At 46.2% G+C, this 13,901-nt stretch overlaps 1 long non-coding RNA gene across 2 annotated transcripts; it reads left to right on the top strand.

Annotated features, from left to right (window-relative positions):
- The first annotated feature begins 4,702 nt into the window (after window positions 1-4,702).
- LOC125122743 (uncharacterized) lies at window positions 4,703-13,595 on the top strand. 2 transcript variants are annotated; one of them, XR_007133883.1, is made up of 4 exons: window positions 4,703-4,946; window positions 8,196-8,258; window positions 12,593-12,858; window positions 13,154-13,595. It is a non-coding gene; the product is annotated as an uncharacterized LOC125122743 (long non-coding RNA). The 2 variants fall into 2 exon arrangements; XR_007133884.1 differs by lacking the exon at window positions 13,154-13,595 and adding an exon at window positions 13,038-13,075.
- The last annotated feature ends 306 nt before the right edge of the window (window positions 13,596-13,901 follow it).

Genomic DNA, 13,901 nt, shown 5'->3' with positions numbered 1-13,901 from the left:
TGAGGTAGGTGTGCATCTTTCAGCCAATAGAGATTCCAGTGCAAGGGCTTGTGGGAAGGTTACCGGGACTTACTATGATATAACGCCCCCTCCCTTTCTAACCCTGAGGAGTCTTTCTGTGTAGGTGTCAGTGGGGTCTCCCTGACCCTGAGGATGGGAAGTAGGTGACCTCTTGATCTTTTTGCCCAAGCAGGGCTTCGCCTCTCTCTGCCCCTGCCACTTCCATTGTTTAAAGTGTCCACAGAAGGCAAATTTCAGTTATTTACCTTGTTCCTATTTTTTTTTCTATCTTGAAGTATAAATAAGTGGCTGATTATATGTCTGTCCTGGAGCGTACCTGTCTCCTGCCTCAAAAAGTATAAACAGGAGGCTGGTTGTTAATGTCTAGCCTGGAGCCCTTCTATCTCTTGCCTCGGTTCCACTGCTCTAAAAATTCTCCGTGCTCTGCCCATTCATCCTTTCCTCCCCTCTAAATCCTAAACCTTGAAGAATGCTTCCTTGAGTAGTTAAGATCTTCCATTTGTTGGGGGTTTTAGTTCCGCAGAAGAGCTCAGAAACACTGTTATGAGTATCCAAGTCAGGAACCCCATAGGGGTTTCTTTCTTTTCTCTCTCTCTCTTTTTTTTTTTTTTTTTTGGTCTTTTCTAGGGCCGCACCTGCTGCATATGGAGGTTCCCAGGTTAGGGGTCGAATTGGAACTGTCACCGCCGGCCTACACCACAGCCACAGCAACGCAGGATCCGAGCCGCGTCTGCGAGCTACACCATAGCTCACAGCAATGCCGGATCCTTAACCCACAGATCGAGGCCAGGGATCGAACCCGCGACCTCGTGGTTCCTAGTTGGATTCTTTAACCACTGAGCCGTGACAGGAACTCAGGTTCTGCTGGGTTTCATTCTCAGAAGGCTGATTTTTTTTTTTTTTTAAATAGACCTTATTTTTTATTTATTTATTTTTTGTCTTTTCGCTATTTCTTTGGGCCGCTCCCACGGCATATGGAGGTTCCCAGGCTAGGGGTTGAATCGGAGCTGTAGCCACCGGCCTATGCCAGAGCCACATCTGCGACCTACACCACAGCTCACGGCAACGCCGGATCGTTAACCCACTGAGCAAGGGCAGGGACCGAACCCTCAACCTCATGGTTCCTAGTCGGATTCGTTAACCACTGCGCCACGACGGGAACTCCAGAAGGCTGATGTTTTAAGAGGCTTTGGCAGGAAAGCACGATCTGAAAGAGGCTCCTTTTGTCTTGTCACTTTAGCAAAACCATATTGTAACTAACCTTACACCAGGAACCTACATGTTCTACTTATCTCTGGCCCAACCACACCTCTCAAATCTTTTGATCACAAAATGTTTTGTCTATCCTGATGGTTCTTTCCATAGAGCAAAGAAGTAGAAATGAAGAAAAAGTAATTAACAGATGGCCAGATCTCTTCCCAACCTTCCCCTTGAGCAAAAAAACCACATCTAAAGAAAGCCCACGAGGAGTCAAGTCTGCATGAAGTGGGAGAAGGAGACAAACAAATCTGATCTTCTAGCTCAGTGATATTACTTCCTCTTTTCCCTTTGAAAACTTGCATGACCGAGCAGAAAGTCTTTGGGTTTTGGGATACGCATCCAACTTCTCCCCAGATTGCCAGCTTTCTGATTAAAAGCAATGTTTTCTGTTTCTCCCAACACTTGCCTCTTGAGTATTGATTTTCAAGCGGTGAGCAGCCAGCCCCGAGTTCAGTCACAGCATCCAGAATGTGAAGAGAAATGAGAGGGTGGGAGGAGAGAGGGTGTTGGAGAAAAATCTAAAATAAAATTGCCCATCAACCCAGATAGTCCTCTCCACAAATGTGGAAAAGAAAACAGTTTTCTTATTGAATAAGTGTAAAACCACACTGTGAAACATATCATAGGCAATCTGCTGAGACTGCAAAGACAGAATCCCACTCTTTTTATAGTTGAGCGGATACAACCCATCACAAACATGTTCTCAAGGTTAATGGTAATTTGTCCTCTTATACGAAGAATTTGATAGGGATAGAGTAGGATAGTTATGTTAGCACAAGTCCACATGCCCAACACACAGGGAGGCCAAAACAAACCGAAATATAGTTTGGAGCAGAGAAATGTTTATTGCAGGCCATGTAAGGAGATAGGTGGCTTATACACCCAAAATATCCCAAACTTCCCAAACCAAAATTGCAAAGCATTTTTATTTATTTATTTTGTCTTTTTAGGGCCACACTCTCGGCATGTGGAGGTTCCCAGGCTAGGGGTCGAATTGGAGCAGCAGCTGCCAGCCCACACCACAGCCACAGCAACGCGGGGTATGAGCCACGTGTGTGCGAGCTACACCACAGCTCATGGCAATATTGGATCCTTAACCCATTGAGCAAGCCCAGGGATTGAACCTGCGTCTGCATGGATGCTAGTCAGATTTGTTTCCATTGAGCCACAATGGGAACCCCTGCAAAGCATTTTTTTGTGTGTGTGTGTGTCTTTTTTGCTATTTCTTGGGCCGCTCCCGCGGCATATGGAGGTTCCCAGGCTAGGGGTCCAATCGGAGCTGTAGCCACCGGCCTAAGCCAGAGCCAGAGCAACGCAGGATCCGAGCCACATCTGCAACCTACACCACAGCTCACAGCAACGTTGAATCCTTAACCCGCTGAGCAAGGGCAGGGACCGAACCTGCAACCTCATGGTTCCTAGTCGGATTCGTTAACCACAGCGCCACGACGGGAACTCCTGCAAAGCATTTTTAAAGGCAAAGTGAGGGAGGGCTGTGGTTGGTTGTTGCACACTTCTTGGTGAGAAACCCTTTATTTATTTATTTATTTATTTGGTCTTTTTGCCTTTTCTAGGGCCGCACCTGCAGCATATGGAGGTTCCCAGGCTAGGGGTCTAATTGGAGCTGCAGCCACTGGCCTACACCAGAGCCACAGCAACGTGGGATCTGAGCCACCTCTGTGACCTACACCATAGCTCATGGCAATGCCAGATCCTTAACCCGCTGAGGAAGGCCAGGGATCGAACCCGCAACCTCATGGTTCCTAGCCGGATTCGTTAACCACTGAGCCACGACCGGAACTCCGAGAAACCCTTTATTTTTGCAGCTGCACAGAGGTCAGGTCATGATGTTCCTGTAAACCTCCAGCAAGATACATGTTATACATCAGAGAGGAGCTAAAGCAGGGGAAGGGCCTGCCCTGAGAAGGCCCCAAAGGGTCCTGCTCGTTAAAGTTGCAAAGGTAGTTTATTACCACTAGGGTAATTATCTCAACCTTGTAAATAAACTATACTTCAATAAAACTTTAAAAAATGAAAAAAAAAATAATCCCACTAGGGGATTGTTGATAGAGGGAACTTTGAGGGGACAACTCTAATAACCACTCAAGAAAGCTATCAGAACATGGTGAAAGGAAGCAGCCTTGCTTAACTATAGAGTCATCAATAAAAGCATGACTTTGATCATAAAAATGTAACCAGCTTAATTCTTGAGGCACAGCCTCCTTGCCTGCCTGCTTATATCCCTCGCAAGTGTCCTATGTTCATAAATTGCCTTCTTGCCTATCACTTTGCCTCTCTCTGATTTCCTTCTGTACTGAGACACAAAGGACCTGGGCCTCAATAAGTCCTGACACCAGGTGAATGATTCTAATTAAAAGACCATGAATTCAAGTCCCAGTCTGGGTTTTGGCTGGGTTCAAGTTCCAGCCGTTCGCTCAAGTCCCAATCAGTTGTGCAGTTTCAATTTTACAACGTTGTTTACTATACATCCTTTTTTCACAGTTCATACTAAATTCACCTGGTAATTGGGGGTAGCTACCTGTGCTAATTATCTTTATTTGAAAGAAAAATAAAACTTCTCTGTGACAAGGAGATTACAGCTCAGAGCTAGGCAAGGAAACAAAATTTCCAGTGACAGCAAGATAGGGCAATATCTTCCTTAACGGTTTACATTTCAAAGAGGTAACTTCCAGGCCTTTAAGAAAAACATTCCTAGGTCCTAAAGCTGGCAACATACTTCTTAGCTTTTAAAAAGATTCACATACATATCAAAGGGGCACCTGATTTACCAATAGGTTTCACAAGGAAATGGCAACATTGAAAACTATTTTTCAGTTACCATTACAATTTAAAGACTCTTCCTAAGAACTGAACTCGCTCAGCTTTGCAAAAACCCAATTGGCTGTTGCTAGCTGAAGTACTAGCTTAGCTCTTAACCAGGATCCTAGGTAAAAGGCCGGAAGAGCCAGACTCCAGCCTGAACGAGGCTTCCATCCTCCAGAAACTGGATGAGAACTTTTCGCTAACTTTGAGGACTTCGGCAAGGGGAAAATGACTACACAGCATTCAAAGAGCGCTGAAGTTGAGGTTCAAGAGACCTTGTGAGACTGCATTGCTTTCCCTGTCTGTTTTCCACGAAAATAAAATGGGAGTGAATACAGGAATGCGCGGGCAGCATGGCGCCAAAGATGGTGCTCGAGGAAGACGGTGTATATATTGCAGAGCCTAAGTCCAGGGAATTTAGCTTGGTCACGAGAGCTAAAAACCTGCCCAAAGCTGAAAAGCCTGCAATTTGAAGGCCTGACCCGCCGTATAAGTCAACCCCAGAAGCTTTCGCTGGGTAGAGCCCCCAGGGCGCCGAGGGCGGGGCCGGAAGCCGTAGAGGAGGCTGCCGCAGAGGCTTCTGGGGAGTGTAGTCTTTCAGGCGAACAGGCAGAGGGAACTGAGATTTGACTCGGGAACCCCTGCCTGTTCATGCACCGGTATTTTATGAGTAGAGGCCGGGACGCTGTCACTACAATAGCCACTGTCCTAGTAAATTAACCGCGCGGGTCAGAAGGGGCTCCAGGAAGGCCAGTGAGAAGGGAGTCCGTGAGGATTCTGGGAACTGCAGTCCTGGCATAGATGAGCTGCGGCGGCAGGATGGAGATGTCACTCTGGCCCAGGTGAGCGAGGCCTGCCCAGCAGTTGGCCCCTTGGTGTCTCTCCCATGCGGGAGGAGGGCCTAGGGTTGAGACCCGGGGAGAAGTGTGGCCGCTCCGGCCGGTGGGCTCGTGAGGTTCTGTACTTGAAGAGGGCGGGGCTCCAGGCGCGCCTTTCGGTTGGAAAATTGGGTTGAGACTCCTTTAGCCGGGAATTCCTGAATTGCCGTTCGCTTTGCAGACCTTCCTTCTGCTGGGGTGAGAGACCTGGAACTCAGTTTTCTTTTTTGAAAAGGGAGGTGGGTATAATCTGCGCCAAGCAATTTCAGATTAGGGGGCAGCTCCAGCGCGCATCCCTGACGTTTATTTGGGCTATAGGGATGAGTTCAGAAAGGGCCGGATAGACATCCATGGGGTGGAGAGTTGGGGCGGTTAGGGCTATAAACCTCTGGATGTTTTTTGGCTTGGGAGTGAGGCTGGAAAGACAGGCGCCCTGCCCGTCCCTCCCCCCAGCCTCCTGTGTATAGGAATTAGGCATATGAATTGGAGATTGCACTTGAATTTGCCTCTGTGTGGATTGAGTTCTGAACCACTGCAGCTGCTGACCCTTGACACCCTGAAAGGAGCTCAGGGTGGAGATTAGGAGTGAGGCACTCTGCTCTCTGGGAAAACCTGGCAGAACAGGCTTTCAGATAGATGTTTTCAGGAGAAGATTTTATGAGCCCAATTCTTGTATCTCTTCAAATCTAGAAAAGCACTAAAATCCTTCATGGTAACACCCGCTCCTCGTGACTAGCTGTAACCCGGAGACTAGTTCCAAAGTTTTGTAAAATGTGTGCTTGGTTGCATGGACCTCCCCTCTTCACCAAAAGTCACATATACACCGACATTCCCTCCAGCCTCTTAGGAGTGGAATTTTGAAATGCTGCCTCCTGGGTTATAGTTCTCATCCCCCCCCCACCCCCAAATAAAACAACTCTCAGCTTTTAGGTTGTGCATATTCTTTTGAGTCGACAGGCAGAAGGCAAAGCCACCTCCTGGGTTTGCACTTAACGAGGCTGTGATGCATGGACAAATGGCATCTAAAACAGAAACTTTTTGTAACACCTGAGCAAGACACGCTGACCATGGAAGCTATGGAGCATGTGCTTTGGGGTAGGAGCTAGGTTTGGGGTTAACCTGCTGCAGCCAGTTTCCTGCTGACCCTTTGAGATAAACTATCTGGTCAATGAGCCTTAACTGGCTGAAAGACGAGGCAGCCCCCCTCAGTCTTCAAATTCTTGAGGTCCAGGAGAGTTCCCAGCCAGACACATGCACAGATGGGGTCTCAAGTCAACCTCTAGTAACCTTGGCCTCATTATAATCTCATTATAATACTATTAGCATTGCATTTTGACATCCCCCCCACCAATCCCCACCCACTGTGGGTTTGGTTTAGGTGCTTATTGGAAGGATTCAGATGGAGTCCATGGAAGTTCAAATAAGGAATTATAGATGACATCATAGAGGAGGGGAAAAGGGGGCATCACCCTCAACCAAACCCCAGAAGATATTAACAACCAAAACTGCCCCTGTTTGCTCCTCACTGCCCTAAATAAACTTCTTTGATCTCTTTACACAGTACTGTGCTTCCAATAAACTCTGTACCTTTACAATCTTAATCTCTTTGTTGAATTTCTTCCTGAAAGAAGGCCACTGAGGTCCTCCTGTTGGCCGAAATCAGGAGCACTTACTTGGGTGCTGCGTCTCTATTTATTTATTTATTTATTTTTCTTTTTAGGGCCACGCCCATGGCATATGGAAGTTCCCAGGCTAGGGGTCGGTCGAATCAGAGTTACAGCTGCCAGCTTTACGCCACAGCAAGGCTGTCTACAACCTACACAGCAGCTCACAGCAACACTGGATCCCTGACCCACTGATCAAGGCCAGGGATCGAACCTGCACCCTCATGGATACTCGTCAGATTCATTTCTGCTGTGTCACCATGGGAACTCCCATGGAATCCCTAGCGTTTTTAAGAAGTGGGGAGGTTTGGGCCTGGGACAGACATCCTCCAGTGCTGGGGCCTGCATCTAGGTGGTTTTTTTGAGTGGGGACAGGTCTGCTTCTCTGGGACCTGTTGTCCTAGGGTGTGTCCTCGTCCTGGGCCCACTCTGCTTTATAACCAAGATCCCAGGTTTGGCTGTAATGGAAGTGGCTAGTTTGGCTAAGTCTCCCTTTCGTTGAATGCTTTTCTCTCATATGTTGGGAGTCACACCTTTAGTTTGGGACTTACCAGGGGTTAGGTAGGGTGGGGACCTCTGAGGGCTGTTGGCCGACTATCCAAAATCACTTCTGGTATCTGGTGAGGCCCAAGTAGCAGTAAGGACAAGTTTTTAACCCACCCAGTAGAACAGCACAGTAAACTCACATGGACCTGGCATCAGATTCAGCATTTATCGATTCACAGACAGCCTTATTTTGTGTATATCCCCTCAACTTGTGTGTGGATACACTTTGAGAACTGCCACACCCCATAGGGGTTGGCCATCACTGACATGACCACTCACCCAACTGGCTAAGGGCACAGCACTCCACAGCTAGGGATCAAATCTAGGTGCTTTCTCGCTCTGTTACCTTGGGCAAGATTTATAACTCTGCCTGTGTTTATCAGAAGACCTAACTCATGGGGCCTTTGAGAGGCAAAACTTGTGTGCTGCCTGGAATTGTCCCTGGTGTAAAGTAAGAATTTAATAAGTGTTTATCATTACCACTGCTAATAAAGGATGATTTCTCTATTTTTTTTTTTTCTTTTTCTTCTTTAGGGCTGCACCCGTGTCATATGGAAATTCCCAGGCTAGGGGTCGAATCAGAACTGCAGCTACTGGCCTATGCCACAGCCACAGCAACGCCAGATCCAAGCTGCACCTGTGACCTATGCTGCAGCTTGCTGCAATGCCGGATCCTTAACCCACTGAGTGAGGCCAGGAATTGAACCTGCATCCTCACGGGTGCTATATTGGATTCTTAACCTGATGAGCCACATTGGGTGCTCCAATTTCCCTATTTAATAGCAGGGTCAGGCTGTTTTCTGATGCCCATATCTGACTCTGTCCCCAGGAAGTTGTCTACATTCTTCTTTAATAGATCTGAGGGGTTTGGTTGGTTGTTTATTTGTTTGTTTGTTTGTTTTAGAAGAGGAGCACTGCTCATTTTAAGCTTGAGGATTTTTAGTCTAAGTTTCTAGGAGTCAAGAGACCATCCTGAAGCTCACACTGCCTGTTTCATCCTCAGGTTCCCCTCGCATCCCTGCCTGTTCAGAGAGAATTGTGTAGAGTTGGAGGGGACTTCTTGCAGGTGGGTACCACTCAGCTTCCATGTTTCTGCAGTGTCTTCTGTTCTCCAGACCTTGGGTAAATTTCATTTTCTCGTCATGATGTTTGGTGCCCTGCCAGGGTCCCATTGGAGGCTCAGAGGACCTGCTTGTTTCTACAGGATGCCAGGGCAGAAAAAGGGTCTTTGCAGGAAATACTACCCCAGATGAGAGCTGTCATTCACATGACGACCGCCCTTGTCCCAGCAACATTTCATCCTGGTTGCTGGATACTCAGGACAGCTCTTGTGAAATAAAAAACTGATAACTGCCATTTATTGGGCAGTTGTTCTTTGCCAGGTACTGGGCTTTACAATCTCTGTAATATTTTATTCCCTCAGCACTGAAAGTTAGGAATCAAAACTGCCAATTACAGAAGAAGTGGCATGTTGCAGAGGGTAAGCGACATTTACTGTGTCACTTGGCTGGGATCAGGTGGAGTCAGGGTTTGAAGCTCGATCAATAACCAACATCCTGCAATTCTTATTTCATTCCAAGTCCCTCATCCCTTATTTTTTATTTTCCTGACTAAAGTATTTGAAAGCAAATCCCAGACATGTCATTTTACCTGTAAATACTTTCATAAGCAATTCTATTGGGAAGGACTGTCTTTGAAAATGTGATCACAATAATAAAATTATTATTACACACTAAATAAAATTAACAATAATTCCTGGAGTTCCCATGGTGGTACAGTGGAAAGGAATCCGACTAGTATCTGTGAGGATGCGGGTTTGATCCCTAGGCTTGCTCAGTGGATGGGGGATCCAGCAATGTCATGAGCTCCGGTGTAGGTAGCAAATGCGGCTTGAATCCCGTGTTGCTGTGGCCGTGGCATTGGCTGGTAGCTGTAGCTCCAATTCAGTCCCTAGCTTGAGAACTTCCATATGCTGTGGGTGTGGCCCTAAAATGCAAAAAAAAAAAAAAAAAAAACCCAACCAAAACCAAAACCAAAAAAACCCCAAAAAACCAAAAAATACCCAGTAATTCCTTAATGTCTTCTTAATTCTGTTTGCTTTAAACATTTCCCATTTCTTTTAAAAATGTCATTCTATAGAAAAAGGCAAAAAAAGGAAAAAAAGTCATTTTACAAGTTCAGACCCTGCACTTTTTTTTTTTTTTGGGGATGCTGATTATTTTATGGATAAATTGCAGATAGACTGCCTTGTTCCAATGTCCTGGCTTTCTGAATGACCGGTAGCTTCTTACTCATTTTCATCATTGAATTCCAAATTACGGGGTGGCTGGCCTTGGGGAGGTCTTTGTGGTCTGCACCCTGAGTGGGGGTGCTTGGTGGTGGTCTCAGGAGGAGGTGGGGGAGGATGGTGATGATACTGGTGTCTTGGTGGGGGCGGTCTCTGCTGAGGTCCATCACCTTGGCTTTCACCATTAGGAGGGGGTCTAGGTGGTGGTCCTTCAGGTCCTCCAGGAGCTGGTCTTGGAAACTCCTCATAGGTGCTGTGATTTGAGTTGTCCACATCAGAATTGATGGATGTGGTGATGTCGTGTTCTCCTGGGCCAAGCCTAAGTGTCGCCTTACGAGGCTCGGATGTTCCGTGCAAACCAGTTCTGCCCATGGGCCCTCACCTCTGCTACCTGCCCATCAGAGGTGTGGAATTCTGCCAGCCCTCCATCCCCCACCCCTGCTAAGCAGACACTCTCACCTTGCCTCGCCATCTCGGAGCATGACTCCCAAGAGCCAAAGCCTGCATGCTTAAGAGTTCAGGTGAGATGCAGGAGAGGGGGAAGTTTCTGGAATTCAAGGAGGCAAATTCTTTTTCTCTTCCTTTTCTCTTTACCTGTGACTGATCTCTGGTAGTGACTGCAGCTTCCACCCTTTGTAGTGAACTGGAGCTTTGACTTTTTGCTGCCTTGTTTCCGAGTTTCCCATCGACCTGATTAGCTATGGAGTCCTCTCAATTCTGTCTTGGATTCTGCTTTATTCTTTTCCCGCCTTTCAGCTCTGCTGCGCTGCTACCCAGATTTCATGTCTTCTCCACTTTCTGGTTCACCTTTCATCCTGCCTTTTGAGTTGTTCCTCTGAGGCAAAAATAATGATTATGCTGCTTACTTGATCCAACCCCCCCCAACTTACACAGAATAAAGAATTTCAGGATGTGACTGCTACTCACTAACCCCACTGTTTCTCTTTGATCCAAATCTCCGTTGTCTCTCCCTGGGGTTATTTCAGCAATCTTTAAGTGGATTTACTTGCCTCTATACTGTCTCCTTAAGTTTTTTTCCTAGTTTACCAGCCAGAGCGAGCTTTTATTTTATTTTTTTATTTTTATTTATTTTGTCTTTTTGCCATTTCTTGGGCCGCTCTTGCGGCACATGGAGGTTCCCAGGCTAGGGATCTAACCAGAGCTATAGCCGCTGGCCTACAGCGCAGCCACGTGGGATCCAAGCTGTGTCTTTGACCCACACCACAGCTCACGGCAACGCCAGATCCCCAACCCACTGGGCAAGGCCAGGGATCGAACCCGCAACCCCATGGTTCCTAGTCAGATTCGTTAACCACTGCGCCACGATGAGAACTCCCAGAGAGAGCTTTTAAACTGTAAAGCAATCATGTATTTCCTCTGCTCAGAATTCTCCAACAATTTCTCCTTTCACTCCTAATGAAATCACAACCAGCATGCTGCCAGGCTGCAGGTGATCTTAACTTACTCCTTCTATTTTCTTATTAATCGAGGTACAGTTGATTTATATTCTTATATAAGTTTCAAGGATACAACAGAGTGATTCACCATTTTTTTGTGTTGTTTGTCATTTTTTTAGGGCCTCACCTGCGGCATGTGGAAGTTCCCAGGCTATGGGTCAAATCAAAGCTACAGCTGCCGGCCTATGCCACAGCCACAGCAACATCAGATCTGAGCTGAGTCTGTGACCTACACCACAGCTCACAGCAATGCCAGATCCTTAAACCACTGAGTGAGGCCAGGGATCGAACCCGCAACCTCGTGGTTCCTAGTTGGGTTCATTTTCACTGTGCCACGATGGGAGCTCCTCTTCTGCCCATTTTTTAATTGAATTGTTTCGTTTTTGATATTGAGTTGTATGAGCTGCTACTACTTCTAGTTTTTATTTGGACTTTTGGATTCTAGGATACAATCATGACAGCTCAAAGATAGGTTTATCTACCATAGATCAGTTTTATTAACTTTCTTCGTATACCTCCAGTAAAAAAAAAAAAAAATTGTATTGGAGTTCCCTTGTGGCCCAGTGGGGTTAAGGATTCGGCATTGATTGTCACTGCAGCATCTTGGGTTGCTTCTGTGGCATGGGTTCAATCCCTGGCCTGGGGGCTTCTTCATGCCACAGACGTAGCCAAGAAAAAATTTTATTGAAGTATAGTTGATTTCTGCTGTCCAGCAAAGTGATTCAGTTATATATAGTCTTCAAATATTCTTTTCCACAATTGTTGATCACAGGATATTGAATATAATTCTCTGTGCCGTACATACAGTAGGATCTTGTTGTTTATCCATCCTATATATCCTCCAATATTTTTTATGAGAAGATGATCAGAGATTAAACATACATATTTAAACCCTGCTCTCCACCTCCTATCTTTTCTAAAAGGGTCCTTGTTAAACCAATTTTTTTTTTTTTTGGTCTTTTTAGGGCCGTACCCATGGTGTATGGAGGTTCCCAGGCTAGGGGTCAAATCAGAGCTGTAGCCACTGGCCTATGCCACAGTCACAGCAATGCCAGATCTGAGCCACGTCTGTGACCTACACCACAGCTCATGGCAGTGCCAGATCCTTAACCCACTGAGCAAGGCCAGGGATTGAACCTACATCCTCATGGGTGCTAGTCAGATTGTTTCTGCTGAACCACGATGGAAACTCCTAAACTGAACTTTTTAATTGATGTGTAATAAAATATATCCACCTCTTCCTCACTGGCTTTTGAAGTTTATTTTATTTTATTTTATTTTATTTTTAAGTAGGTCAACCTTTCCTCAAGATTTGCTATCAGAACATGAGAGATGGTGGAATAATGCAGTGCTTTTGATACTGTCACTTTCAGTCGCATTTCATTGTTCAAGGCAAGTTATGAGATCAAGGCTGATGTCAGGGGCAGAGAATTATATAGAGAAACAGATATTTGGGAATAATGATAAAACCTACTGCAAAGAGCCTACAGGCCAGAAAGGAATGAGGTAAAGGAAAATGCAAAGAACCCCGAGGACTGAGACTTCACGTGTATTGAATGAGGAGAGTATGAGAGGTCAGGGCCTCTGCTGAAGAGGCGTAGGCTTAGGGCCCCAAGCAGGGTCCCAGCAGCATCACGTGGCTTCTCCATCCCACAGGTCCTGGCTGCAGGGAAACAAGATGGGCTTTGACATGTAAATTTTGGAGGAATCAGACCAGGCAGTGGAAATTGATCTTGAGTTGAGGTAACTTCTAGAAGGCCTCCTGGCAGGATTTCAAGGCAAATACTTGGGCTGGCCCTAGGGCCATGACGTTGCCTGATCCTTCTGCCTGGGGGAGCAGGACTAGGAGGAGGTGTGGCCTTTGGAGAACAGCGGAGACGTGGAGACCATGAAGACTGTGGCTCAGAATCATCAGGCAAAAGGTGAGCGCTGTTGAGGGTCTGAAGAGGGGAAGGGGGGTCTCGGGGCTCCAGGTTCACTGCTGCTGCCTTAGTGACCACAGCTGTGGAAAGGGCCGACTTCTTCATTTCAGGGGTGGAGGAGCTGCTCCAGGGGCACCATGGGAGCCCAGGTTTCTCATAGCTTCTTTTTCCTTCTCTAGGTTTGCCTTTTTTTTTTTTTGCCACCCCAAAGGCATACAGAGTTCCCAGGCCAGGAATCAGGTCCACGTCACAGTTGCGACCTATGCCACATTGGATCCTTAACTTGCTGTGCCAGGTGAGGGATTGAACCTGTGTCCCAGCGGTCCAGAGACGCCACTGGTCCCATTGCCCCACAGTGGGAATTCCTAGGTTTGCCTTCTAATGATGCTGATGGGCCTCAAGAAAAAAACGGAGGGAAAGCCCTAAACACTGGTGAGTTGGGATTATGTTTATTTATTTTCTGAAAAGCTGGCTCATTTTCCAGAGAATGTGTATATCTTCTCTATCTTGGGAAGGGAAAAGGCCATCAGCATTGAGGCAGTTTGTGTCTATGTTGGGCACGGTGTTGGCCACTTCATACTGGTTTTTGCATTTGTGTGTTTTATTTTCCTTGCTGAACAACAAACCCAAGATTAATCTTGTGTCCAAAAAACTTTAAAACATAAGGTATATTTTTGAAAAACTGAAATTATTAAAAATGTAAAATGTACTATTAAATTTCCTGCACATCCACACTAATGATACTATCTTTCTACTTTTTTTTTTTTTTTTTTTAGTATTGAAATTTTCAAACATATCTAGATGTAGAGAGCGTAGTCATAACAGGTGAGGGTACCATTAACCAGCTCAACGCTCTTCTATAACGGCCAATCCTGTTTCATTTCTGCCCCTCACACGTCCCTCATTAGACTATTTTATTTTATTTTATTTTTTTTGCTTTTTAGGGCTGCACCTATGGAGGTTCCCAGGCTAGGGGTCGAATGGGAGCTACAGCTGCCAGCCTTCGCCACAGCCACAGCAGCGCCAGATCTGATCTGCATCTG

The sequence above is a fragment of the Phacochoerus africanus genome, chromosome 3, assembly GCF_016906955.1.
Source record: "Phacochoerus africanus isolate WHEZ1 chromosome 3, ROS_Pafr_v1, whole genome shotgun sequence".
Lineage (NCBI taxonomy): Eukaryota > Metazoa > Chordata > Mammalia > Artiodactyla > Suidae > Phacochoerus > Phacochoerus africanus.
The sequence above is the reverse complement of the archived record's forward strand: the minus strand, read 5'-3'. Positions and strand labels throughout refer to the sequence as shown.